We start from the raw sequence: 23955 nt of genomic DNA on the forward strand, positions 1-23955 counted from the left end.
TATTATATCATTAAGTCCTAGAGGTTTTTTGCTCTTTCCATTCAAGGTTCCCAAATCCATCTCACCTCAAGGGAAGAGATGGTATCTCATTCACTTTATTTTTTCGATACCTAACACTGTGTCTGACACATGGTAGAGATTCAGTAAAGGTATGTTGAAAGAAGAAACACATTTTTTCAAAAATCCAAGGCTACGTCTGGCGAACATCTCATTTCCCAGGCACTCTTCCAGTATTATGCAGAGTTGAAAGTCTTCTCTGGCTTTTGACGTAACTACTCTTGATAAAAAATTAGAATACCTATTACCAAATGTTAGCAAATATCTGACTGTGGTCACCATTATTTATTACCTAAAATGCCTCGTTTTCTTAGAAACGTTTTTAAGTCTGGAAATTATAGAAACCAGAAGAAATATGATTCCAATTCTAATTTAATCTCCTGTCTGTCCTCTGATCGCTTAATAGTATGAAAATCTGGTTTGCTTTGGTCACATACTGCCAGGTTCAGGAAAATATACACCAAGTTTCTGAACATGGGTAAATCTATAAAAAGATTTTCTGCTTCCATGGCCTGTACAGAACTGATATTGATTGTTTAAAGGTAGAATTGTTACCTTTAACACGGTTACCACTTTTTTCCATGAATTTAATGGAGCCTGCAAGAGGAACCAAATGACTATGTAGAAAGACGTGTTTCCTCTTTACGGGTGTGGGTGATGTCTCAGAAGGTAAGCAAAGCTTTATGTGAGTTGCAACCCCCCATGTCTGCCTGCTGATGCCTGAGCATCTTTCACCAGAAGCAGGCAGGGGGTGGGGACTTAGGAAAGATGGAATGAGTTGGAGCTGACAGTTGGCCCCCAGGGACTGAGACACCGAGGATCTCAGGGAATGAGGTTCACCTCTCAACATGTTCGCATTGCTCTGTTTGGCAAACCCAGTCTGGGGGGAGAAAGACAAAGGTATCCCGGGGGATACTGACTGCAGATCACACAGTCAAGGGTGGCTACCGAATCCTCCTGTTAATTTCTGATTTCGTACTCCCACTGGGCTCTTTTGAAAGGGGTCCATATACTTCTCTCAAGGACAGACATGAAATTTTGTTTTAACTTAATTAATTGTTGAGGAATGAAACAGTTCCACAATCCCTTAGCTAATGCCCTTGGGACTACAATTCAGTCTGTCCTTTTTTGGATTTTATGTTATATAACATCCCCGACAGGACCTGAGGCAGAACCCAGCAATCAGACACATGAATATTTCTTCTTCACTGAAATGCATGAGCATTTGCACTAAGTGGAATAAAGATTACAAGTAGCCTCATGCTATTTCGGGCCAGATTTTGTCTCCAGATGAATTGTGAAAAACTTTGAGATTTCATATAATTTGGGGCTTTGGAATTGCAAGTAAGGGATGGGAGAGCACTCAGCCCCTCCACACCTCTCGCATTACCCCAGCCCTCTGCTCCACCCACCTCACCCCACCCCACTGCTGCTGTGGTCCATGGTTCAGAATATTCTAAAGCATAGTCATTGGTCTTATGCCTGCTTTGCCGGGAATTTACCGGAATGATGAAGGGGCCTCATCATTTTGCTGTATCCAGGAAGTCCTCATGCGGGATTCAGTTCTTATGGGTCAGGAATGTGGGGGACGGTCCCTTTCTCTTCCGTACAAATCTGTTGTGTGGTTTTCTCGAGCATTCGAGTGTATTGAAAAACCAAAGGTCTGCAGTGAGGTGGTGGTTCTCCATCCAAAGGACAGGAAAGGCACCGAGCAGAGGTACCAGCATATGCCAAGGCCCAGGGGTACAAACACAGAGTGATTTTGAGGGATTGCAAGTAGTTCCATGGGGCTGGAGCTAAGGATGGACATAGGGACAGGGCATGACTAAGGATGGATGTAAGGTCAGGGCAGAAGAAGAGAAAGGCAATGTAGAGAAGGTGGCCTTGGACATCGTATAAAATGAGCCTTTACTGGGAAGAGTGCGAGTGCCCTTGAGAGGTTTTAAGAAGGTGAAGGACATGATGAGATGTGTGTTATTTTGGAAATCCTCTGTTGTATCGTTGAGGATGTGCCATGAGATGCATCACAAGAAAGGGCTTCTGGTTCTGCCACTCACAAACCAGGGGACTTGGGGAAAATTTTTTTTTTTTTTTTTTTTTTTGCGGTACGCGGGCCTCTCACTGTTGCGGCCTCTCCCGTTGCGGAGCACAGGCTGTGGAGCACAGGCTCTGGACGCGCAGGCTCTGGACGCACAGGCTCAGCGGCCATGGCTCACGGGTGCAGCCGCTCCGCAGCATGTGGGATCTTCCCGGACCGGGGCACGAACCCGCGTCCCCTGCATCGGCAGGCGGACTCTCAACCACTGCGCCACCAGGGAAGCCCGGGAAAAATTATTAATTTACTGATTTATAATCATGGACAAAAAATTATTTTTAATAGGGTTCCAAATAATTTGTTACTGATTATATTAGTCAGAGGTTCTCCAGAGAAATACATAATACATAATATTATATAAAATAGAGTATATCTAGTATGTAATAAGAGTATATATAATATGTTATATGTAACAATATAATATATAATAATGAGTATATATAATTATATATAATGAGAGAGAGAGAGACTTATTTTAGGGAATTTGCTCACGTGATTGCACCAGTGGGCAAGTCCAAAATCTGCAGGGTAGGCTGGCAGGCTGGAGACCCGGAGAACAGTTGCTGTTGTGACTTGAGTGCAGAGGGAGTCTTCTGGTAGCATTTCCTCTTCTTTGGGAGACCTCAGTCTGTTTTCTTTTAAGTCCTTCAGCTGATTGAATGTGGCCCATACACATTACAGAGGGAAATCTGCTTTAGCAAAAGTCTACTGATTTAAATGTTAATGTGGTATGTATACAATGGAATATTACTCAGCCATAAAAAAGAATGAAATGATGCCATTTGCAGCAACATGGATGGACCTAGAGATTATCATACTAAGTGAAGCAAGTCAGACGGAGAAAGACAAATACCATATGATATTGATTATATGTGGAATCTAAAAAAAAAAGATACACATGAACTTATTTACAAAACAGAAATAGACTCACAGACATAGAAAACAAACATGGTTACTAAAAGGGAAAAGGGGGGGATAAATTAGGAGTTTGGGATTAACATACACACACCACAGTATATAAAATAGATAACCAACAAGGACCTACTGTAGAGCACAGGGAACTATACTCAATATTTTGTAATAACCTATAAGGGAAAAGAATCTGAAAAAGAATATGTGTGTATATATATATATATGTATATGTATACATTATGTGTGTGTGTGTGTATATATATATATATATATATATATATATATAAAACGGAATCACTTTTCTGTACACCTGAAACTAACACAACATTGTAAATCTATTATACTTCAATTAAAAAAAAGAATCAGAAAAAAATGTTAATCTCTTATAAAAGAATGCCTACGCAGACATCTAATCCAAAATATTTGGGTACCTTGGTCTAGCCAAGCTGACACAAAAAATTTCACCACCACACCAGTAATAGTTGAACTGTCAAGAGTTTGCATGCATATTGCTTTTATTAGTAAAAGAGAGGAGTTGTCCATCCGCCTCGCCTTTGCATTTCCAATACAATTGAATGGGACCACAGCTTGTCTGGAATACCCTTGAGTGTATGCTGGAAAAAGTTGGCTCTAGTATTGGAAAGGTCAAACAAGGAATCTGCACCTTGTATTGCCTTCTGTGGAGATCCCTGTGGGCCTCAGCCCCTTTCTGAGGAATTTCTTACACTTTGGTCAAGATTCTGTATACCAAATGCCCTACTACCCTGGAAAAGTGGATTTACCTGTGCTGGCATCCTTGGATAGGAAGAGAAGGGGCATCCACACGTTGCGTTAACTTTCTGAATCAATCAGATCTTTGTTGGGTGGGTGAAGAGGAGGTGATGTAGAGAAAGAACATAACCATAGTGCGGACAGATGCTGAGGGATACCTGGAAAGACGGTGGAAGGCAAAGAGCATCAGAAACTAGGAGAAGTAGAAATCAGCAGAGGGAAGGACAAGGACGGAGGGGAGTATGATTACACGCGGTAGCGTGCTTGAGTCACCGTAATGATAAAGCATTAAGTTGTGAGTAGAGACTGTCTGTGGTTGGAAAGATAACCTTCTCACCAGCTTGCCTCCTAAATGACCTAACGACCCAGTGCCCGCTATATTCTCACTCCCCAAGTGTCCTTACCCTGAGGTGACCCACGGACTCCCACCGTGAAGTAACCTAAGTACCTCACCACCCCCTTGCCTCCTAATAAAAGGCAAATTCAGAAATAAATGCTGACTTAGTCTCTCTGGCTCACTTATCTCAGCTGCAACATTTGGGATTGTGCCGGGTCATCGACAAAGGTCTCTTCTGCTGCAACTTTTATTTTGACACGAGATAGCACTGGGACCAAATGGATGGTTGACACAGCAATGCTCTAAGAATATGAAAGAAAGACAGGTCAACCGTCTGGAGTTTTTATTCCTGGCTGCCCAGACCTCCACCTGATCCTACATTTGACAGAAGGTCAGCTGGAGTGTACTGTGGGTGTCAGCTAGTTCAGTCCTTTTGTGTTGCTGTCTCTGCATAAAGAGTTTTTTCTAAAAACGTGGGTGTTTTTCAACGATAAATACATATTTATTGCAAGGAGATGTAAGATGAGAAAAATAACATCGTAATCACTCCTACTATCTAGAGACAGCAATCGTTAATAAATTCAAGTATCTCTCTCCTCTTCGTGCTCTTTTCATCATGAACATTTTTGCCGTGAAATGTTTTATGGAAATTAGATGTTCATAGCTACACAGCATTATGTCATGTGGATATACCAAAATGGAATTAATTCTCTTATTGAAGTTGCCTCATTTCTCAATGATTTAAATAATGCCCCAAAGAATATACTTATATGTAAATCTTTTTTGTAAAGAAAAATATCTATTTCAGAGAGTTATAATTCTTTAGTATGCTAAATATTACACAATAAAGTGTAATAAAATGGAAAGAAAATATAAGCAATAGTGAGCCTCTTCGAAAATTTTTCTATAGTAGATTCTCTTTTATGTGTGTGCATGGTTTTACAATTTTATTTCTAAAGGTCATTTTCAGAAGACAGAATTTTGCGAGTTTTCATACTAAGTGTAGGGACTTCCCTGGTAGCACAGTGGATAAGACTCCGAGCTCCCAATGCAGGGGGCCAGGGTTCAATCCATAGTAGGGGAGCTAAGGTCCCACGTGCCACAACTAAGGAGCCCGCCTGCCGCAATTAAGACCTGGTGCGACCAAGATAAATAAATAAAAGATGAGTGGTAATTATTTTAAAAAATATACTAAGTGTACAGGATGGGTTAGTTTACCATATCTTTTTTTTTTTTTTTTGTGGTATGCAGGCCTCTCACTGCTGTGGCCTCTCCCGTTGCGGAGCACAGGCTCCGGACGTGCAGGCCCAGCGGCCATGGCTCACGGGCCCAGCCGCTCCGCGGCATGTGGGATCCTCCCGGACCGGGGCACGAACCCGCGTCCCCTGCATCAGCAGGCGGACTCCCAACCACTGCGCCACCAGGGAAGCCCAGTTTACCATATCTTTATGTACATCTCTGATACTTCTTTCGTATGAGCCACTGAAAGCTGAAGTTTGAACATTCATGGGTTTGACACCCACTGCTAAACTGCCACTCCCCCCAAAAGTTGTGTCTATTTACGGTCTCACCAGAAGAGACTATAAAGGCACCCCGTTTCCTTACACCCAAGTCAACATTGAGTATTACCTTTTTTTAAAATTAATTAATTTATTTATTTTGGCTGCACTGTGTCTTTGTTGCGGCATAGTTGCGGCATGTGGGATCTTAGTTCCCCAACCAGGGATCGAACCTGGACCCCCTGCACTGGGAGTGCAGAGTCTTACGCACTGGACCACCAGGGAAGTCCCGAGTATTATCTTTTTTTCTCTGTGCTTTTGTCTAATTGACATGTGAATGTGACATCTCACCTGAATTTGCATTTCTTTGATAATTCGTGAAATACCCCTCTCTTCATATATTTAATGACCATTTACATGTCTCCTTTCATGAATCATGTCTTGAAATCATTTGCCTATTTTTTTCTATTGGTGTGCTTATCTTTTTTCTGATTGATTTTAAGAGTTCTTTACATATGAAGGAAGTTATTTGTCTGTATAAGGTAAAAACAAACAAACAAACAAAACCCCTGAATTTTCTCTGTTGCTAACGGGGGCAAAAGACTTCCCCCCTCTTTTCAAGGAACATTTCCTTGGAAATAACTACTATTTTTAAAACCTTCCTCTATGAATTTGACATGTATGTGAATCTTTTCAGAGGCTAAACAAGCCTCTTGCCAGCCTCACAACTCTGCAGTTTCTCTTTAGAGCCTGGGGTTCTCTTTTTGAAGTGCACACATTAATGAAGAGAGTGCCTCTAACTCCAAGTCACTGTGGGAGGTTGACCTGGACTCCTTGCTCTAAATCTCCTGATTGTCACGGAGATACAAGGAGATGTTTTATTTTTCCTTCAAATAAAGGCAATTAACTATCAGAGATGGCTACCTCAGTTACCGTGGGTATATTTAACAAATGGTGGGGTCAAGTCCTCTTACAAGAGGGAAAATTACTGTGAATCCTGAAAACCCATGTATGATGGGTTGCATCTTCTAGGTTATACACAAAGGTGGGGTTTCTTTCTGTCTTTTTAATCTCATTAGCATATTACCTGTGATGTGCCTGGCAGTCTGTTTTAATGTGAATTCAGTAATAAAACTGGTTTCTTTATTTTGTACATCTGTGCACATTTCCAGAATAGACTGGAGATTTTACTCTTAATTTTTTTCCCAACAATTATATGTTCCAAGCTGGTTTTGCATTTTGTTTATTTCTGTGTTTCTGATGTGTTAATTGATGGGCCGATGTTCTGTATTTGCTCCTCCATCACCATGTGAATTGCCTTCCTTCCCTTTGAAGTCCCAAACCTCTTTTGTGTTGAGCTGAAGATGGTTTTTTTGTTTTTTGTTTTTTGCGGTACGCGGGCCTCTCACTGCTGTGGCCTCTCCCGTTGCGGAGCACAGGCTCTGGACGCGCAGGCTCAGCGGCCATGGCCCACGGGCCCAGCCGCTCCGCGACATGTGGGATCCTCCCGGACTGGGGCACGAACCCGTGTCCCCTACATTGGCAGGCAGACTCTCAACCACTGCGCCACCAGGGAAGCCCCCTGAAGATGGTATTTAAGGGGAGGGCTTGGGCCATTTCGGCAAGTTACTCAGTCTTCCTGGGTCTCTCCCATCTATACATGTTACTAAGCTTTGTTTCATTTCCTTCTGTTAACCTGCCTCATGTCAAATTAATTCTTAGACCAGCTTGAAGAGCTTGGAAAGGCAGAGGAACATTTTTTCCTTCCTGACAACAGTAAAGCACGTGGTGGATTAGTTTGCTAGGGCTGCCACAGCAAAGTACCACAAACTGGGGGGCTTAAACCACAGAAATTGGTTGTTTCACAGTTCTGGAGGTCAGAAGTCTGAAACCAAGGTGTTGGCAGGGCTAATTCCCTTTGAGGACTGTGAAGGAAGGGTGTGTTCCAGAAGGATCTCTCTCCTTGGCATGTAGATCTTGATGTCCACAATGCATCCCAGTCCTGTATGACTGTCTGTGTCCAAATTTCCTTCAGTAGTGTTGGATTAGGGTCCACCCTAATGACCTCACTTTAACTTGATTATCTCTGTAAAGACCCTATCTCCAAATAAGATCATATTCTGAGGTTCTGGCAGTTAGGATTCAACGTATGGATTTGGGGGGAACACAGTTCAATCTATAACACATGGTGAATTCCTCTATTTGTTATGTCAACAACTGGAGGTGACCATTGCCAGCAGCACCGAGGTGGAACCTCTCCACAAGCCATTTCCCCAGCAGACAGTCCTGATGACCAAAGGAAAAATGTATTTGCAAGCAGAAGACTCAGTGCCGTCTTATCTTTTTTTTTTTTTTTTTTTTTTGCGGTACGCGGGCCCCTCACTGTTGTGGCCTCTCCCGTTGCGGAGCACAGGCTCCGGACGCGCAGGCTCAGCGGCCATGGCTCACGGGCCCAGCCGCTCCGCGGCATGTGGGATCTTCCCGGACCGGGGCACGAACCCACGTCCCCTGCATCGGCAGGCGGACTCTCAACCACTGCGCCACCAGGGAAGCCCCCTATCTCATTTTTAAAGAGGCTTCATTTTCACTTGACGGAATGGCCTTTACTACAGAAACAATCACTTAAATTGTTTCCTTCTTCACCTTGTCTTTCCATATCTGTTAATTGAGAATAAAATCTCACATACGTGGACTCTGCATACAATTTAGAGGACATTAGAAACCTTTTGTGTGAAAACCCTTAGTAAACCTTTACGGATCCAGAAAAACTGTCACGTTCTAACGTGACTAACGTGTAACCTACATGACTGGGTGGATTTTTCTCATTTTGCTAACAGACTGTGCTAGAATCGATTTACCAACATCAGACCAAGGATGGATGGGAAAACAATGGCACTGAGAGTTCTCCTTCCGTCCTGTTTCATACTGACAGCATGAGAAGAGGAAGAAAATGGAAGTTTCCAGAATGGGGGATGGGGGAAGGGGAGGGAAAGTAGCTGAGGAATGTAATAGGATGCAATCAAAGGTCTGTGTGACAGAGGAAATCGTGGGCTTATCTTTCTCCAGTGTAAAGGATCCGCATTCACGGTGGTACAGCTAATTCATCTGAAGTCAGACCTAGGTGTGTTGACTGAAAAAAAAAAAAGGCACAACCTGAAAGTTCAGAGTTATATTTTATTCAGCAGACTTGTTAAGGACTTAAGTCTAGTAGGCAGCCTCTTAGATAACTCTGAGGGACGGCTCCAAAGAGGTAAGGATATAGAGGAGTTTTTGCAGCAAAGACCAGGTAGTCGGAACTTCAAAGGGTTATAGCTAACGAAAGAAAACCAGATATCTCAAGTTAAGGGATTTAGCGCTTTTCTATGTACGGGAAGATGCAAGAGTCTGGGCTCATTAAAACCATTCCTTTGATATGTACCTAAACCATCTAGGACAAGTAGCTTGTCTTCTCCATCCTGAATACCCTCAGGGTGCATCCTCGCGTGTGGAAAGGGGGGATCTTCAGTGGCTGACGGCTTGATGGACCCACATTCTCTGTTTACTGATATGGCAGGTGACATTCTTGGTCCACAGTTGGAATCCTACTCCTTCCACTTACAGGTTCTGAATAGTCGCTCAATTTCCCTGAACCTAGGGGTGAACAATGCCCACCGTGCAGAATTCCTGTGTTGATTTGCGCATCCCAACACCTATGGGAACAACTAACAAATGCCCGATTTGAACCAATGGTTCATTTCCAGGAAAGTAAGGAAGTAAATTAAATGATTAAACAATTCCCTAAGCTGTGGCAAGATGTCCTCTTGTGCTCTTTTTGGTTGAGTAGACAAAGGGTTTAGTTTCCCTCGGGGATGACATCATGGGAGTGACTGTCACAGCCCAGAGAAGAAAGGGGAGAGTTAAAAGTGATTCAGGGTCTTACAACTGTTATTGCAAAAGCACTTTTCTGTATTTATAATTTTCAGGAAGTGGATTATTAGAAAAACCCAGAAGTAACGGATCGACAGTGAATTACCTACATGATTGTTGTCAATAGAGGAAAAAACTATAATACAACTTAATCACTGACCGCAATGTGATTTCTTTAAAGAAGGATCTTGCTTTGCTGGTTCCACGTCTGGAAAAGAAGACTGTGGGTGTAGGAGGTGACTGTTGCCCACTGTGAATGCTTCTGTGTGGGTGCAGAAAGTGGGGAGGCTGGAAATGAAAATACTGTCATTATTTCTCCTTAAAGGCGAAGCTAAACAGAAGTGGGAGCCATTTGGATGGCTGCTGGTACAGAAAATGCGGTTTAAAAATAAGTTAACATTGCCACTTTAAATCGAAAACAATGCACCCTCCTCGATAGATTGTATTTCGTCTTTGCTTCCAAGTTTATTCTGTATAATGTAAGCAATAGTTCTCAATGTTTTTCCCTGTAGGCAATCTATCGTTGACTTTGCTAATCACTACGTTGCAGGAGTACCTCATCCTGGTAGCCAGCACCCTGGAGGGGTAATTAATCTTTTTGTCTTAAAAATATCCAGTTCAGAAACATGTGTTGAAGGGCTTCCCTGGTGGCGCAGTGGTTGAGAATCCGCCTGCCAATTCAGGGAACACGGGTTCCAGCCCTGGTCCGGGAAGATCCCACATGCTACGGAGCAGCTAAGCCTGTGCACCACAACTACTGAGCCTGCGCTCTAGAACCTGCGAGCCACAACTACTGAAGCCTGTGCACATAGAGCCTGTGCTCCGCAACAAGAGAAGCTACCGTAATGAGAAGCCCGTGCACCGCAACGAAGACCCAACACAGCCAAAAATAAAACAAATAAATTTAAATAAATAAATAAAAATGTAAAAACCCAACAAACCTATAAAAAAAGAAAGAAAAAAAACACATGTTGAGCTTGTATGTATTCGAAAGACTGCCATAATGGGGGCTGTGGAGATGCCTGAGACATGACTCATGCCCACTAGGATATCAAACATCTTTCCAGGAGGAGATGGGATTCCTCACAATGGTGGGGAGAAGGGGTGGCTGGAAGTGTTTGAGTTAAAATTTGAAGGATGGGTAAATAAGATGGGGGAAGTCACTCTAGAAGGACCAAATTGAGCAAAAACAGAAAGTGAACAATGTCCATGGACGGAACAATTGAAGCCACATTGTTAATAAATGATCATCTCCACCTTAGCAAGGGGTCCTGTATAGTGACAAGGCTCGGGGAAGATACTGCGGGATGGGGGCCATTTGTTACGTTCTCAAATTGCAGTCTGGGGCACATCAGACTGGACAGGAGCGGGAGGCGGCCAAGTGAGAGCAGACGGACCTTTACCTTCTCTGTGTTGTCCCAACTGCTCGGCATTTTGTTTTTAAACAATGCTACTGTATTCAGTTTTAATCTTGTTTTTAAAAAAGCTTAAATCAACCATCCACACAAAATAACAAAACTTCGCCTTGTGTGGGTGACTGCCTGTACTGATCGAATAACAACCGGCAGTGACCATGACACGTACGATTACAAGGCGCTACGTCAATGTCAAACACTTCCAGTATCGCTCCTCTGTCCCCACGCACGGTTGGTCCTGAAGTCTTTTATAGAGAGGAGTCCTGCACTGGCCCAGCTCTGAAACAGACCACGTACAGGAAAGGTCCACTGTGCCCACTCCAGGTGCCAGGTCTCTAGGAGTCCTCTTCTTATTCACAAACTAGGGTAATGTATGTAAGAGTTAAGGGAATGGGACTTCCCTGGTGTGACAGTGGCTAAGAATCCACCTGCCAGTGCAGGGCACACGGGTTCGATCTCTGGTCCAGGAAGATCCCACATGCTGCGGAGCAACTAAGCCCGTGTGCCACAACTACTGAGACCATGTGCTGCAACTACTGAAGCCCGTGCACCTAGAGCCCGTGCTCCACAACAAGAGAAGCCACGTCAATGAGAAGCCTGTGCACTCCGACAAAGACCCAATGCAGCCAAAAATAAATAAGTAAAAATAAATAAATAAATAGATAAATTTATATATATACATATATGTATGTATATATATAAAATAGGGGAACGTGCTTAGTCAAAGGCTCTTCTGTCCAAGGACGGGGGGAGGGGATGAGAAGAAGAGCATCCTCGTGGCCTGACTAGAAGACAGAGCTATTGAGTCAGTGGGGCGAGATGGGGAGAAGAGGAAATAAATACTATTAGACTTGTTTCTGTAGAACCAAAACCCTCACTGTCCCACATCACACAGAAACTATGTACCTTCCCAAACCCAAATGTAATGCGTTATTGTCACTAAGAACCATTATTTTCTGGCGATTCATTGCCAGCAATATTTATATAATTATGAGCTGGATTAGAAAAATACGGTATCATTTTAGACTTAAGTGAGGATAGTAAGATAGCCCATCAGCCTCTCATATTTGCTCTATAGGACAATATATTCCACTTTAATTTTCTTTTTATCGTTTCATATTCAGATAGGATAGGTCCATAGCTCAATAAATGTCATTTTCTCATTTGGATACAATCACAAAATGAGTACAGGTTTCAGCCTCCAGGCACAAGAATGCCCTGAATTTCATAGCACGAAGCCCCCAGTACTATCACAGCCAGATGTGACAATATCATGTTCTATTACAAGAAATAATTAAGGTCCTCGTCATCCCTTTTCCTTGCAGCAATTTTCTTTAGAACGACCCTTTGCTTTTAAATTTTAGTCTAGGGCTTCCCTGGTGGCGCAGTGATTGAGAGTCCGCCTGCCGATGCAGGGGACACGGGTTCGTGCCCCGGTCCGGGAAGATCCCACATGCCAGCGGAGCAGCTGGGCCCGTGAGCCATGGCCGCTGAGCCTGCGCGTCCGGAGCCTGTGCTCCGCAACGGGAGATGCCAAAACAGTGAGAGGCCCATGTACCGCAAAAAATAAAAATAAATAATAATAAATTTTAGTCTAAGTGGAAATTACTATCAATGCAGCAATATGAGATTTACAACAAATCCTTACCATTGTCTTGGACAATGAGTGAAGAAGGTCTCGAAGACTTATTGGTCCCGCATTTCCTCATGTCGTAGAGCATCTGATACCTGGAGAGAAGGGTCTGGTTCAAGGTCACGATGAATCGTTTTTAGTAGAACCAGAAGCAGAGGTGGGAGAGTAGTCGTGCTGATGTGAGCTGAGAGTGAGTGGGACGTAGCAGGAGACACAAGTGTGGACAAGTATTTTCAGCATCTTGTCAATGGAGGGGAAGAGGAGTAGAGTGGGGATGGGGGGAGAGGCACGCAGGAGGCGCCATCATGTTTTTTTTTGGCTGCGCTGGGTCTTCGTTGCTGCGCGCGGGCTTCCTCTAGTTGCAGCCAGTGGGGGCTACTCCTCGTTGCGGTGCGCAGGCTTCTCATGGCGGTGGCTTCTCTTGTTGCAGAGCACGGACTCTAGGCACGTGCGCTTCAGTAGTTGTGGCATGTGGGCTCAGTAGTTGTGGCACGCGGGCTTAATTGCTCCGCAGCATGTGGGATCTTCCCGGACCAGGGCTCGAACCCGTGTCCCCTGCATCGGCAGGCGGATTCTTAACCCACCGAGGCACCATCATCTTTAATGGGTGGGCGGTGTTAGGCTCCTTAATGGCTGAGGGAAGAAGGTGACAGAGGGAGGAAATGTAGACCCAGAAGCAGCAACACTGAGAGAAGGAAGCTGTCTGCCCAGAATATTGGAGGACATGGGGTCGGGGAGCAGGGTGGGGAAGCAGTCTGCAGCCAAGGTCAGACGCCAGCACCTCTTGCCTAGAAACAAAGAGACAAATCTCTTGCTGAGCAAACTAGAACAGAAATAAAACCCGAGAGCACACAAGGTCAGTCCTGAAAAGAAATAATTAGCAGCCAGGTTCGAGTCTGTGGCCCAAGAGTCCGTTGCAGGGTTTTAGGAGGACAGAGGACACTGGGAGCTGCTAGGTGATGCCGAGAGCAGAAAGGGTGAGATGCTGAAAGCCACAGTCCCCAGAAGGACATAAATATAGAGAAACCAAAGCTATCAAGGAGTTCGGGGCTGGGAAGATGGAAATAGCAACACGGAGACAGCTACTAGAAGGATCCAATGAATTCTGCTGAACTGTTTTCCTTATATGGGACTGGAGTTTGTTTGGGGAGGACCACGTTTACTGAGGATTGATATTCCGGAACAACCTGTTTTTACCAATGAGAACACTTAAGCACACGGGGGGCGTTAAGCTCCTCCCCCCAGCTTATGGTGATAGGTGGTGGGGGGAGGATGACACTCACCCCTGGTCTGACCCCAGAGCCTCCAGTGTCACATGACCTTGCCTCCCAGTCCTACCAAGTTGACTGAACCAGGTTTATTCCATTAGACAGAATTTGCAACAGGAAGGAACAGGGGTGACTAGAACAACATGTATACAATTTCAGCTTCCAGAGGCTCGAGAAGCCCCAGCATGAACAGTCATGGTCACAGGTGATGTCCCTATGGGGTGCTTCCTCCCTGCTCCCAAGTGGACAGACCTTGTTTTAAAATACAGGTTTATTATTATTTGGGTGTGATAAGCCGATGGATTAGGAGACAGCTGACATTGAAAAGGTAGGTTTACTCACAGTTCCCAAGAGGAGGGGCACACTATGCCATGGGCAGGGGTGGGGGGCACTTGGGAGAGCACCAGGGTCAGTCACAGGCAGAGGGAGAGAGGGAACTGAGACAGGAGCTTTTATCGTGGTCTCTTTAAGCAGGAATAGGCAAGACAGGGCCAGCAGGCTCAGGTCTGGCTAGTTTGAATCATTCCAGGGCTCTGAGGCATGGGGACTGCCCCTGGTTGTCTGGTACCTGGGCCTGGGGGGATTAGGGCGGGGGGAGAGTGAGCCAGAGTGAGAGCCCAGCACAGGAGATGGCTGGGGTGTGAGCTCTGGATGGCTTGGTTTGTATTTGAAAGGTGTGCTCAAGGGCTAGTTATTTGCCATCTCTAGGAATTAGCTAACCCTGTGAGGGGGAGTCCCTCCAGGGTCAGCCTGGCCCCAGATGTCAAACCATCAGAAGTACAGGAAATAAAAGGCATGATTCATCCCCATCTCCACTGGCATAATACTCCTGGCCTCACCCAGGGAAAGTAAATGACTTGTCTGTTGGGAATTTGGAAGAAAACTGGGCCTTATTTTCATCCTTTCCCTCTCAGGTGGGTGGCTGACTTCAGAGAGCACATCTTTCTTTCCATGAGTCCTGCGAGCAGCTCAGCCGCAGCTTTGCCCAGTGGTGGAGGGCGGCGTGAAGTGCCTCTAACTGGAAGGGGAAACAATGTCCACTTCTGGAGCTGAGTATCAGGAAGTCCGCTTGCCTGAAGAACCGAGCCGCATTCACCAAAGCCACTACCTCAGTAAAAACCCACCTGATATTTGGTTGTATTTCTCCAGTGTTCAGCACTCCGGTGTTTTACTATCGTTCCAGGAACTTGTAAGGGTAACAACTGCAATTATATGGAAATAGATTTTGATCCTGAATACCAGTCAGTAAAATGGCTGGGACCCCAAATACCCTTTCTACCTGGCAAAGAAAACTGAGTGGCTCAAAGAATCTGGGCTGTCATTTAACTTCTGCTAAGGTTTTGTTGCCTTTTCTTTATGAATATGTGACATATTCCCTTGGGCAACACACAGCATCCAAAAAGACCCTTTTTGTCACTAGTCACTTAATGACAGAATTCAATCTCTTGTCCATTAGGGTGAGTTTCTGACCTAAGACAGTCTAAGAATGATCAGCAATCCCCTGGGTCCTTACTCTTGCTTCAAGAATCTTAATCCCATGACCAGCCATAAATCCTGAAGCCTTCTTCATTATTCCTCTCTGGCAGTTTACTGCATCTTCTGAAATTGATCTCAATTTGGCATTCCCTGATGTGCCAGAGTCACCACGAGACGGTAGATTTCTCAATTCAGATGAAAAAGATGAGGGGAGAAATGGGACACTGTGGTTCGCTAGTTCACGTACTGCATTTTGTTTACCATAAAGCAAGAAATTAAGCCAATGTTTGAGACAGATTTACGCACCATAAAATATACATTTAAGTGTACATTTTGATTAATTTTGACCTATGTAACCACAGTGTAAACCAAGGTGTAGAATATTTCCATCACTCTTTACAATAGCTCCTCCCTCACCCTTCACACAGAGGCAACTTCTATTCTGATTTGCGTCACCATAGTTTCATTTCGCTTGTTCGAGAACTTCATATAAATAAAATGAAATAGTGTGTACCCTTTTTTTAAAATTAAATTTCTTTTCCTTTCTGTTTTCTTTTGTTTTTGGCTGCGTTGGGTCCTCGTTACTGCATGCGGGCTTTCTCTAGTTGCGGTGAGCGGGGGCTACTCTTCGTTGCGGTGTGTGGGCTTCTCATTGCGGTGGCTTCTCTTGTGGAGCATGGGCTCTAGCCACATGGGCTTCAGTAGTTGTGGCACACTGGCTCAGTAGTTGTGGTTCGCGGGCTCTAGAGCACAGGCTCAGTAGTTGTGGCACACGGGCTTAGGTGCTCTGTGGCAATGTGGGATCTTCCCAGAACAGGGCTCGAACCCATGTCCCCTGAACTGGCAGGAAGATTCTTAACCACTGCACCAATTTTTTAAAAAATTAATTTATTTTATTTTTGGCTGGAAATAGTGTGTACCCTTTTGTGTAAGACTACTTTCATTAAATTTTTTTACATTGCTTCATGTTATTGCACCTATCAGTGATTTATTCCTTTTTATTTATTTATTTTTTACTATTTATTTATTTATTTGGTTCCGCCGGTCTTAGTTGCAGCAGGTGGACTCCTTTAGTTGCAGCAGGAGGGCTGCTTAGTTGTGGCATGTGAACTCTTAGTTGTGGCATGTGGGATCTAGTTCCCTGGCCAGGGATCAAACCTGGGCCCCCTACATTGGGAGCAGGGAGTCTTATCCACTGTGCCACCAGGGAAGTCCCTATTCCTTTTTATTGCTGAGTAGTATTTCATTGTGTGGATGTATCATAATTATTTATCCATTCTGGTGAAGTACAAATGTGCATTCTCTCCTTTTGGCTACAGAGATGCTATGAACATTCATATACAAGTTTTTTGTGGACATACATATTCATTGCTCTTGGGAAGGAGTTGAAATGATGTTAGAGTGTAGGTGTATGTCAACTTTATAAGAAACTGCCAAGGAATTTTTTTTTTTTTTTTGCGGTACGCGGGCCTCTCACTGTTGCAGCCTCTCCCGTTGCGGAGCACAGGCTCCGGACGCACAGGCTCAGCGGCCATGGCTCACGGGCCCAGCCGCTCCGCGGCATGTGGGATCCTCCCGGACCGGGGCACGAACCCGCGTCCCCTGTATCGGCAGGCGGACTCTCAACCACTGCGCCACCAGGGGAGCCCTATCTTCTTGTTTTTATGGAGGAGTCTTGTTCTATCCCACCACATCACAGACACAGAGTGACCTCACCTGATGTTACTGCTCTGAAATTTTTTATAGTTAGCAGGTGACAACCTTGGTCTGGCTCAGAGTGCCAGACCAGCTACCAGCTACCAGAGCTGCTTTTTTTTCTTTCTTAAAATATAAGTTTTTAGTACAGAATACAGCTAATGCTATATATCTCTCCATGTAGTCTGGGATGTATATGCCTGTCTCCCCAGACATGCTACCATGACTGGTAGACAGAGACACACTTCACCCGCTCTCCATCTGCCACTGCGGTCACCCCCATGGGTACCACTTCCCAGGAGCCATCATCCCTCCCACAGGATGGAGCCTTTACTGTGGTCGAGCCACCAAATTCTCACGGTCGTTTCTACGACTCATCCTTATTAAGTATCAAATCACACAGGGTATTAAGGTAGGCATTGTCTGATGATGATTAGACACGCCTCATCTTGGTACATCATGGCAAAAGCGAGGAAAATATTATCTACCATGATAGGATTTTACCTATCTCTGTATTTCCCACACTATTTCCACATTACCTGACAAATCACTGTCTATAGGAGAGAATAAGATAGAATAGAATATGTAAATAAAGATGTTAACCTGCCACAGTCTGCAATAGTACAGGATTTCCAAACACATCTCTCACATTTCATCTTTGTGAAGGGATCAGGAGGTGCTGTGAGCATTACCTTTATAGCCATTTTCCTTTGACGCCGTTACTCTTCTCCCTTAGAAGAAATTCCTTCCTCAGAGGCTCCTATCGTGCAGCTAATTCAATTTAAGAACCAGGTTGAGTGCTAAAGGAATATGTCAGTCACAGCTCTACATAGGACTCTGGTTGGCATCCACTGTTACTAGGGACCAAACACATCTAGTAAGACTCTTGGCTTGGGTTACTTTCAATGCTTGTTGCATAGTACTTATGATGTCCATTTGTGAAAATGGGTACGTTAATGCTCAGAGGGGAAGAAACCCGAATATAAAATTGTACTTATCTATAATGATAACATGTGAAAACAAGGTAACCACATAGATAAAAACCATTAAAGAACATGGAGAAATGGAAAATGTTCACTACTATAAGTTGTATCTGTCTATCTATGCAAAAAATAAGGAGAAAACTGAGTGATTATAAATCTGTGGGAATGGGCATGTACCTAAATATTCTGGAACGGTGGAGTTTTCCCCGAGGCCCACTCCTCTCAAATCCAGCGCCCTATGTTCCCACAACCCCTCACGCACACGACTGTAGAAATACTGTATTCTATTTAAACTGATTTGCACAAGTTGGACTTAGTTCCATTTTTAGAGGAAAAAATATTGCATTACAATTTTGTATTATAATGCATTATTTACATGCCAATCTATGAACTCCTTGAGAGCAGGTCCCATCTCATTTGTATTGAAACCTGTAGGGGGCGCACATAAGCTGAATGGGTGCTTAAGAGGCATTGGCTACTTAATGGTTTAACTAGCTGCTCACATCTCTCCACCTGCTGGCCTTAGCCTTGAAGTTCAGGAGCTGCTTTGAAGAGTTCCCTAGCTCGATTTACGAGATACACTTGAAAACCTAGTCATACAGTGACAGCTTGGTGACAATAGGTTTAAGAAAGGAGCGGTGTCAATGACGCTGGTAGCTGTCCTTTCCTATAATCTTTAAACATTTTTGCCCACGTGTCTCCTAAAATTTTTTGGAAAAACAAGTATTTTTAAGTTGACATCAGAAAACTTTTATTTTAAATTTAAATAGTTGCAAAGTATATTAGAGTTTTAAATATAATTTTTAAATATTTATAGAAATTATAATAAATTATTATTATATTAGATAGTGTTATACTGGATATATATAAATTTAAAATAGTAAAAAATAATTCATTTAATTATTTCTGAAGGAGTATAAATACCATATATCCACTGAATTCTAATAAATACCAGAGCAATTTGATATCCTCCAACATACATAAGTATGTATATATGTATTTTTTTACAAAAAATTGGTGACCCCAAGATCTGATAAAAATAATTTCTTCTGAATTCAATTATGTTTATAAATATTAATAGGATATCAATCAAAATAAAACAGTTATATGTTTTGATAACTACTAAGTGGAAAATACAAATTTTTATTAGAAATGCCTTTTTAATAAGTTGGGTAAAGGTTTTTTTTAGATTAGTTTATGTTTCCAAAAAAAAAGATTAGTTTATATTTCCATGGGTGAATATTATAAATTGCTATTGTAAGGCAGTGTTCATCATCAGTTTTATTCCTATTTTCATGTTTTATAGACAAAAATTAAGAAACACATATGCAAGTAGATGGGGATAGAAGGAGTTTCATTATAACAACATTACTTTTTTAAATGTTCTTCTTCTGACTTGAATACCTAACGTAACAGTGATCAATCTTTTTATTTCTTTTTTGATGATCAGCTGACAAAGTGATTCGTTGCGGCTTTAATATTCTTGAAAACAAAGTATTGGAGACCATCTGACTTGCAAAAGCATTTATTTCTAGTCTTTGGTGTCATTTCCTTTCTTAGTCTCTGGGACTATAACCAAAAAGGATTAACCTTAAGTTATTCAATACCTACTAATTACACCTGGCATTCTTTCCCTTGGAGACACTTATTTAACCCAGTCTAGTGGAGAGGTTAAGAAACTTGAAATTTTGTTCATTTCAAAACATCGTTGTCATTTTTTTGAAAAAGAAATACTCATTATGTGTTTTAAAAAAATTTTCCTCAGAACACTGTTTAAGATTTACCTTATGGAAACTATGGAAAATTTTCCCTGTGTCACCTAAATGCCAAATCCAATCCCTGTTATCAAACAAATCAGCAAAACCAGAATAACTTGTGCCAGAAAAATTGTCCTTGATTTTCCAATTCAATTAAACTTTACTTATATGCATTTCTACGTCCCCCCTCTTACTTCTGAATCCAACTCTAAGAGAGAGACAGACAGACAGATAAGAGATAAAGACACATACCTCTGTTGCTGGGAGAGTACAATACCTCTCCCTGCCTTCGTTATTCCTTAGGACGTCCTCTTTGCTTTGCTCTCAAAGATTCTTCTTTAAAAGCAATAAATTCTTCCACAAAGACCAGAGGACGGAAGAGATAAGGGCATGCAGATAAAAATAGTCAAATATGTATATGTATAGCTGATTCACTTTGTTATAAAGCAGAAACTAACACCACTGTAAAGCAATTATACTCCAATAAAGATGTTAAAAATAAATAAATAAATAAAAATAAAGGGGAAAAAAAAAACCCCAAAATCTCTATGGCTCCACTCAACAACGTAGCTGTATTCAAAATATTTATGACATTGGCCCAAATCAATCACTTCTAGTACCATGCTTTGCTCTTAAGGTAAATATGCATATATACGAAAAGACTAGAATCCCCACCAGGATGGTTCTGCTTTAATAAAAGAGGCTGTGTCAATTATACCCCAATAAAGATGTTAAAATAAATAAATAAATAAATAAATTAAATAAAATAAAAATAAAAGAGGCTGTGTGATACCATTATTTTGACTTGTCCCTTTGATTATATCCCAGAGGGTTTTTATTTTTATTTATTGTTTTAAATTTTATGTGGGATCCTAGTTCCCCGACCAGGGATCAAACCCGCATCCCCCTGAACTGGAAGTGCAGAGTCTTAACCACTGGACCACCAGAGAAGTCCCTACCCTAGAGGTTTTTAGATCCCCTGGGCAATGCACCATAGTAAATTTCAGGGTTGGTTATGGGCGTGTGGTTCTCTATTGCAAAGTGGGCAGAGGGCAGTTTTAAAAGCAGGGGTGGTTAAAGAAGACTGGTACTATGCTTTCCAAAGCAGATCACTTTTAGATGGACTGTATAAATGGAAGTCACACTGGAAAATGATTTCCATGACTCCCCTGGAAAGTCTCCATGAGTCCCTGCAATCGCACCTTGCCGCGGTTGGAAAGTACTGCCCCTCTTAATATCTATTCTTTTCTTCGTTATTACTAACAGAATCCCAATTTCCCTTGGGGTGGCATTGTACACAGCTAAAATATTCACCTGGCCAAAGTGCCTTGCATTATGACCCATTTTTGCTGATGAAATCTAAGCTGGGGCGGCCAGGGGTTGGCCTTGTCTCTGGAGCAATTGTTTTTCCGATAAAATGGGACCAACTCAGCTGGCATACCCCCTGGTCTTTCACTTTCCCCCTCCTTTATCTTTTTGGAAAGCAGACACACCCTTTGGAGGTGTAGCAGCCATCTTATAACCAGCAGAACAAAGCCACGTGTTCATAAAGGGGAACGGATTAATGGACAGAGCCTGGATCTGGGTTGACAACCTTGGGAGCTGCTCCAGACCCATGCTGCCTACATCTAGATTTCACTGCATGAGAAAAATAAGCCCTACTTGTCTAAGCCTTTGTTGTCAGGTTTTTTATTTCCTGGCCTCAAATCCTAACTGGAACAAAGGACCCTTCTCTTACTCACCTGGGGCGATACATGATTTCATTTTCTGGCCTCAAAGCTTTTTGCTTTAGGGAATTGCTGTAGGGAATGCTAGTACAATCATATTTACACATTATTATAGGTGTTCATTTTTCTGATCAAAATAAGATACATTTATAAAATAAATGTTTTGAACACCAATCAAAACATCACAAGGTTTTTGTAGGCATCACATCTTTGTAACTTTTGTTCCTCGAAAGAGTAGGAGGTCAGTAAATATTTCTCCATCTGTCAACAGCGTCAAGGGTGAGAAGGCCAACTCTAACATTGTTTTTTTGCTTAATTATAGGGAATTTTAATGCATGTTTAAGGGTGACTTGTGAAAAGCTAAATTCAATTCTAACTAGTCACGAGGTAGTTATAAATCATGATCTCCGAGACGCTGCGAAATAAAATACAATGAAATATAATATATGAATAACTAGGGAAACATCGCCTGAAATGAGAATGGTAGTTTGTAATTGAGAATTTAACACATTTATGAAAATTTATCAGTGAGCTTCATCTAGTGCTATCCCAAATGATAAAATGCCTGAAAATTTGAAAGGAATCACAATAATTATTCATTGAGGAAATGGCTAAATGCATTGGTAGAAATCTCAAAATGATGCAAAAGGAACACTCTCAGCTATATAATCATCATCAGCATAATATCCCCGAGCATTTCAGATGTATTTTGTCATATAATCTCTCAACAATTCTAAACATGGAATAATATTATTTTCCCTGTTTTACAGACAAGGAAACTAAGACACAGATGAATTAAGTAACTTGCCTAAATGTACACAGGTAGTAAGTGACAAAGTGAGATTACAACCAAACCAAAGTAATCAGTTCCACTGATGATACGGCCGAGTCACCCCCAGCTCCCAGAGACGACAACTGTCAACACTGGGTATAACATAAAAACAGCCACCTGAATGCTGTGGACAGTAAACAGAACAGGCAGCTTTCGGAGTAAAGCCAACACTTGGAAGAAAGAAATGGCATGGAGTTCGTTTCCCATTTTTTATGGCTTTTAGCCTGATGGCAGGCTACAGGTGCTACGCAGGGCAGCTAAAACCCAGAAAAAAACCCCAGTCATCTGTCTACTCAGTATTCTGTGATAACCTATATGAGAAAAGAATCTGAAAAAGAGTGAATACATATATGTATAACTGAATCGCTTTACCGTACACTTGAGACTCACACAACATTGTAAATCAACGATACTCCAATAAAGTATTAAAAAAAATAAGACCATAAATTTTCCTTGAAATATTTTTGCTGCATTCTACAAGCTTTTATATGTAGTATTTCCATTATCATTCAGTTTCAAGTACTTTTAAATTTAATGCTATACTTTCTTCTTGATTCATGAGACATTTAGAAGGTTTTTTTTTAATATATAGAAAATGTTTTAAATCATCCTTTTGTTATAAACTTCTAATTGTGAATTGTTTTGTAAACAGAGAGTCTATTATAATGCTTACACTTCAAAATATGTAGGGAAATTTTATGATTAAATTTTATGAATGTTCCATTTACACTTGGGAAAAAAACATGTTTCCTAATTGTTGGATGCCAAATATTATATAGGTCCATTATAACAAAAAAACAAACAAACAAACAGGGCTTCCCTGGTGGCGCAGTGGTTAAGAGTCTGCCTGCCGATGCAGGGGACACAGGTTCGAGCCCCGGTCCGGGAAGATCTCACATGCCGCGGAGCGGCTGGGCCTGTGAGCCATGGCTGCTGAGCCTGCGCGTCCAGAGCCTGTGCTCTGCAACGGGAGAGGCCGCGGCAGTGAGAGGCCTGCGTACCACAAAAAAAAAAAAGAGGGAGAGTTGGCACAGCTCTGCCCAGTATTACAGCCTTGTTCATAGTAGAGGATGGGAGACTGAAAACTATAGTCTGCCACTAGGCTGTTCTCCATGGGTTCATCTCTGAGTTCTAGAGAGAGGTGTATGGCAAATAAAACTTAACACTTCCTCACTCCAAACTCTCTAAGACATTTGTCTTATCAACTGAGCATTTATTGCATTTTTTTTTCTGCCCCGCGTTCCTTATTCCCCTATTCAGATAGTAATACTTTCTCTTCTTTGTGGAATTGCCTATCTTTTGTGAGAACTGAATGGTGCTCCGAGTCTCAGTATCTTGTCCTTCAAATGCAGTGATTGACCCAAGGAAGGGTACCTGACCCGAACTGAACGATATCGTGTCCTTGATGAGTTGTTATATAGGGCTGTTGAAAGAGAGAAGCAGTGTCTTTCCTGCTAAGCTGGAATGATGTAAGCCTGGGTCAGTTGGAGACCATTTCTCATCAAACCCATCCCACTTGCCCAGGAAGGAAATCTCTCCACAGTAGGAGGGAATGAGGCCGACAGAGAGAGAAATGGAGGGCTTTGAAATGG

General features: G+C 42.5%; 2 long non-coding RNA genes across 3 annotated transcripts in view; one reads left to right on the forward strand and one right to left on the reverse strand.

Moving 5' to 3' along the window:
* LOC137209416 (uncharacterized) overlaps positions 1-23955 on the forward strand; it is a 426966-nt gene that overhangs the window by 9324 nt on the left and 393687 nt on the right. The window lies entirely within an intron of this gene.
* The window catches only part of LOC137209410 (uncharacterized), a 56042-nt gene that overhangs the window by 3310 nt on the left and 28777 nt on the right, over positions 1-23955 (reverse strand). Inside the window, exons 4-8 of one of the 2 annotated variants that reach the window (XR_010936049.1) lie at positions 20057-20158; positions 15018-15095; positions 12641-13413; positions 3847-3993; positions 2645-3031 (exon numbers count right to left, since the gene is read on the reverse strand). This is a non-coding gene — a long non-coding RNA (uncharacterized lncRNA). The remainder of the gene's footprint in view (positions 1-2644; positions 3032-3846; positions 3994-12640; positions 13414-15017; positions 15096-20056; positions 20159-23955) is intronic. The other variant, XR_010936050.1, reaches the window with a different exon arrangement.

The sequence above is a fragment of the Pseudorca crassidens genome, chromosome 16, assembly GCF_039906515.1.
Source record: "Pseudorca crassidens isolate mPseCra1 chromosome 16, mPseCra1.hap1, whole genome shotgun sequence".
Taxonomy (NCBI): Eukaryota; Metazoa; Chordata; class Mammalia; order Artiodactyla; family Delphinidae; genus Pseudorca; species Pseudorca crassidens.